Raw genomic sequence first — 5,764 nt, 5'->3', positions numbered from 1 at the left:
TGTGTGTAGTTTACTGGTGTGTGTGGCATTAAATTTGTTAATTGAGGACCCTCGTTTTTTTTTTTGTTTTATTCGCTGTTGGCTGAAGCTTTTAGTTTCAAACCGTTACAATGTGGCAAAGAATTGCAAAACCAATAGAAGTTATGAGTCATGAAGATAATTTTGAGCCACCCTTTTGACTGTCTGTTCTACTAAAAATATGGTCTCTGTCTCCTCTGTATGCAAGAGTTTTGCTCAAGTTGCTACATGCCCAACTGTCACATAGACAGTTTGTGGAGGTACCTATAAATATCCAAGTTTGGCAGTGTTATGTGGGCTTGTTCTCAAACTGACTCTGCACTGAGTGTTGTGACAGGCTCTAGGTTTGCAAATCTTAATAAAGCTTGCTGTTTGAGAATCTACAGTCTCTCTTCCTTTCAATAGAATTTCCAAGACAGTTATTTCAATAAGTCAAGTGAAATCTGTTTTTTGCAAAAATTTCAAGGAATCTCCAAAAGGGTTCTTTAATTATTCAGGGGTCTAAAGGGTTAAAATGTATAAAAGAAAATAAAATGTATATCCTAAAAGGTTGAAGGGCTCATAAGTGAATGGTCATGGGTCAAGAGGCAGTGGTCGGGGGGGGGGGGGTGGTCTATGTCCAATGTGGAGGGGCGCGGAGGATGAAGAGGGGCAAAGACGAGCCACGCGCGTCAAAAAGACCAGCGCGCGCTGGCCTTTTTGACGCGCGTGGCTCGTCTTTGCCCCTCTTCATCCTCCGCGCCCCTCCACATTGTCCCTCTCTCTTCTTCCCATCTCTCCACCCACCCCCCCTTTCCTTTCCTGGGGGGCTCCCATCTCTCTCTCTCTCTCCAACCAGCCTTCTTTCTCAGCACTGTATTTACTCACACACATTCAATCTCAGCCACTTCACTCATACCAAGCACAATCACTAGCTCAAGCCACACAGCTCTTGCTATATAATATATAAAGAGTTCAATTGTTATTTATAACTCATATAATTAGTCCAAAGTCTATTTGTGGTTCGATTTTATTACAGTATATTTCTATCTTAAAATGATAAAAAATATTATATTGTCACCAAAGTGGTCATTGAGGATTATATTGTTAATGTTTTATACAATTTTAATTATTTAAAATAAAAAAATATATAAATATATATATATTACACATAACTTTTGATTTATTTCTCACAAATCAGTAATTTTACAATTCAGGATAATTGGGATATATGCTAATTACATCATTCCAATAGCTATTTATAATTCGTATAACTACCTAAAATTCAATTTAGGGTTATTACTCATTAATTTATATATTAAAATAAGTTCAAATATTATATTGTTACCAAAACGGCGTTTGTGGATAATATATGTTCAATGTTTTATACAATTTTAATTATTAAATATATATATATATAATTTAAATATATGTACATTTCCAGTTAAGTGTCACAAATTGAATTATGGGTAATATGAAAATATATGGGATATGGAGAAACCCATTGAATTATTCTGCCGTAAACACCGCAATTAACCACCAGGGGGAGATGTTCGGAAACTACATGCAATCTTGTATTTGACCAAATGTAAACAATTATCATTTTGTCTACGAACATCCGATCCAGACGCATGATACGTCTTTGGAAAGCCACAAAACGGCTTTTTTAATATAAAAAAATAACCCCTGCATATTGAGCTACAGGACACAGCACGAGCAGTGAAACCGGGGTCCCCACAGACTTCTATCAGGCGCGTTCACGATCATAACAAAGCCTACGTCAGCTTCACAGAATGTCCGCCCCCATGCTTGCCTGGAGTTTCACATCGCAGGAGGATTCTCCTCAGGTAAAACAAAACCGTATTGTTATTTATACCTGTTTAAGGGGCTTGTTTTTTGGCTGTACGGCTTCATCTCATCGTTTTTGTTTGTCATAATCGAAAGCGCGCCAGCCTCCGTTTTCTGTGTGTGTTTTAACCCTTTGCAGTCCATTTATTAAGTGCGCAACAGGCACGTCAGGTTTTCACACGCGCAGTTAATTTTAGACGCGCTGTTTAAAAGTTTTTTTTTTTCACAGTCAAACGGGTTTAAATGGCCCTGCATATCAACAAAGCATTCACTAGGCATCTCCAGCCCTGCCACACCCTTTCGTTTGCTATAGCGTTTACCTATGTAAGAAATAAATAATAATAATAATAATAATAATAATAATAATAGTCGTACATACCGATCGATCATCTCCGGATCACTCGTTTTATCACCAAACTCCTCAATAATGCGATCCAAGTCATTATTTTATTACAATAACATCTGAAAAAAAGCTCTACAAATGTCCATGATAGTCTCTGTGCGCTGACGCACTCAGCCAGCTTGTTTACTATGAACGCCCCGTTATCTGATACCTGATACCATGTATGACTATTCATGAGATACGCCTTTTTTTTTTTTTTTTTTTTTTTTTTTTTCGACTTGTCTCGGCTCCTGTCGCTCCCACTCGGCAATTGAATGGTTTTCTCGGCTTTTTCCGGAGAAAAAACGACTAAACACGCGTTTATTGCGTTGCTATAATGATGTCGGAACCAGTCCGACAAAGGACCTGTGAGGAATAATTGCAATGTCGGACCCAGTCCGACAATGGACCGCAAATTAATGTTGCTGTGTTGTTTTTTGCTATGGATGATTTATCTGATTGCCCCCGCTAATGCTTTATTGTGCACACACGAGGTTGTTGCCTCTTCATGGTTTTAATGTCACCGGGTGTGTGTTAATTTCTTTTTATTGTTGGGAGTTCGCTCGAGTTGTGAAGGAGTGACGTCGCTGTTTATTATATTGTTGTTCTTGTTCCCTGCAGCATTGATTGTTGGCCAATCTGTATCTATCATTTTGGGATCCATGGTGGTTGCATTACATTAGTCACTTAAACTGTAATTTCTGATTAGAATTCACTGTGTTGTTTATGTATTTGTGTGGAGTTTATTGTTTTAATTAATATAGTTTTCTGTTTTAACAAGATATAAACTGAAAACACACAATGTGTGGGATTTGTCAGTGTGTGCCTCGTAATCACGTGACCCACGATTTAAGAATACAGGGGCTGCGTTCACGAGAGGCAGACTTTGTTAAGTCTGCGCAGATTCTGCAAAGATTCCGAAAATTCATTGGCTACTTGCTCCGATTCTGCGCAGAATGACGGAAGTCTGTGTGTCGTGAACGCACCCGAACTCTCTCCACACACAACACACAGCGTTCTTGCGCCTGCCGTCACTCCTGCACACGTGAGGGGAATACATGCAGGCTAGAGTGTCTCACGCGTGTAGGGCTGTGTGTTGAAATGAACCTGGAAACAAATTCAAATCCATGCGTTTCCAGCAGATGTGTCCGTCCTCGCCTCTTGCTTTGCTCGACTACCTCTAAGAGAAATGTGTTGGGCTTGTATCTTCACCTCAGTGTTACTATTGTGTTTAAATTGACATATTGTTTTCGGCCCTTGCATTAAATGTCGGTTCATCTGTGAGACTGAGAAATAATTCTCACACAATATTATGGCTGTAGACCAAGAGCAAGTTCATAATACTGGTCTGTGACAATGTGAAGCACTTCCAGTGTATTTATTTATTTATTTATTTATTGCATTTATATAGCGATTTTTGTACAAGCGTTTCACAAAGCACTGTACAGTACAGAGCACAAAAAAGAACAAACCACAATACGTTTGTATAGCATGCCACACATACAGACCATAATAATACAAAAGCAGCAGTTTTTATAAAAGTGTGTTTTTGCTCTTGACAATACTCGACCGTCCCCTCGCTAGATTGCTCTGATACTGTGTGTGTGTGTGTGTGTGTGTGTGTGTGTGTGTGTGTGTGTTCTTGTCTCTTGCCTGTCCGGTGAGGATGAAGATGTGGTTTCAGTGTTTAATGCTCGTCCCCTCACTGTGTGTTCTTGTCTCTTGACAGGTCTGTGAGGATGAGAAGGTCTCCACAGTCAGGAGTCTGGTCTCTGACAGGCTCAACATACCTGTCAATCAACAGGGACTCCTCTACAAAGGCAAGGCGCTGGCAGGTAGGCTGAACAGCACAGCACAAAACAGAACAGCACAGATCACCACTCATCTCACCCCTCGCCTCACCCCTCCTCTCACGCCTCGCCTCACCCCGGGTCAGTGTGGCACAGCCTGCCTGCTCTTCTGAACAAACACTTCAGCCCTGCAGACGCAGTGAGAGTCTGGAGCAGCTACACAAGCTAACCTGAACACAATAAACACAGACACTGCTACACACACACACAGTGAGAGTCTGGAGCAGCTACACAAGGTAACCTGAACACAATAAACACACACACTACTATATATATATACACACACACACACACACACACAGTGAGAGTCTGGAGCAGCTACACAAGGTAACCTCAACACAATAAACACACACACTGCTATATACACACACACACACACACAGTGAGAGTCTGGAGCAGCTACACAAGGTAACCTGAACACAATAAACACACACACTACTATATACACACACACACACACACACACACACACACACTGCTACAATGCACACCGGATTTAAAAGTATGTTCTGTATTACAGTGCCACATGTAGTCTCTTTTGGCAAGTGATATTTTCAAAATAATATTGAGTGGCAATAAAGAGTGCTGACTGTATTTGAACCCGGAGTAACTGTTTAAGGTAGTTAGTAACACTTGTGATTGTATTTAATGATTCTTTATATAGCCGTGATTGTCTTGATTTCAATGCAGTTAATTAATGCAGAAGTTGCTCTTCCCTGCAACTATTGTAAGGATTAATGCTGCCTCTTTCAACTTGGGGTGCATGCTATGTATTTTTTGGGGGACACTTGTGGGACAGGTAAAGTTGTATATAATGTCCAACTAGGCTGAAAGCATTTATAGATTGCTTAATTTTTTATTTTTTATTTTAGGTGATGAAGTGACACTTTGAATATGGGGCCTGATGAGAGAAGTATCCTTTTCATGTGGTTTTGGTTTTGCCGTTGTGAGCAGGTATGGGAGACAGCACCGTGTCTGCATGTGAAATAACAAAGTCATCGCAGTGGAGGGACCCTCTGAAGGTTGCTGTTTGTGGATTTGTCTTGTAATGTGAGTGATCTACTGTACTGTGATGCCACTGACTGTACGCACGCTGCACTGCAGGGGAGACACCGCTGGCATTCACAGGGCATGCTTGTTCGTTTAAAGCACGCTGCACTGCAGGGGAAACACCGCTGGCATTCACAGGGCATGCTTGTTCATTTAAAGCACGCTGCACTGCAGGGGAGACACCGCTGGAATTCACAGGGCATGCTTGTTCATTTAAAGCACGCTGCACTGTAGGGGAGACACCGCTGGCATTCACAGGGCATGCTTGTTCATTTAAAGCACGCTGCACTGCAGGGGAGACACCGCTGGCTTTCACAGGGCATGCTTGTTCGTTTAAAGCACGCTGCACTGCAGGGGATACACCGCTGGCATTCACAGGGCATGCTTGTTCGTTTAAAGCACGCTGCACTGCAGGGGAGACACCGCTGGCATTCACAGGGCATGCTTGTTCATTTAAAGCACGCTGCACTGCAGGGGAGACAATGCTGGCATTCACAGGGTATGCTTGTTCATTTAAAGCACACTGCACTGCAGGGGAGACACCGCTGGCATTCACAGGGCATGCTTGTTCATTTAAAGCACGCTGCACCTCAGGGGAGACACCGCTGGCATTCACAGGGTATGCTTGTTCATTTAA

At 41.7% G+C, this 5,764-nt stretch overlaps 1 long non-coding RNA gene across 1 annotated transcript in view; it reads left to right on the top strand.

Moving 5' to 3' along the window:
* Positions 1-5,220, top strand: part of LOC117968365 (uncharacterized) — a 5,851-nt gene extending 631 nt beyond the window's left edge. Inside the window, exons 2-3 of the long non-coding RNA XR_009307424.1 lie at positions 3,957-4,062; positions 4,950-5,220. This is a non-coding gene — a long non-coding RNA (uncharacterized LOC117968365). The remainder of the gene's footprint in view (positions 1-3,956; positions 4,063-4,949) is intronic.
* The last annotated feature ends 544 nt before the right edge of the window (positions 5,221-5,764 follow it).

Source organism: Acipenser ruthenus, chromosome 15, assembly GCF_902713425.1.
Source record: "Acipenser ruthenus chromosome 15, fAciRut3.2 maternal haplotype, whole genome shotgun sequence".
In the NCBI taxonomy this organism is placed as follows: domain Eukaryota; kingdom Metazoa; phylum Chordata; class Actinopteri; order Acipenseriformes; family Acipenseridae; genus Acipenser; species Acipenser ruthenus.
The sequence above is the reverse complement of the archived record's forward strand: the minus strand, read 5'-3'. Positions and strand labels throughout refer to the sequence as shown.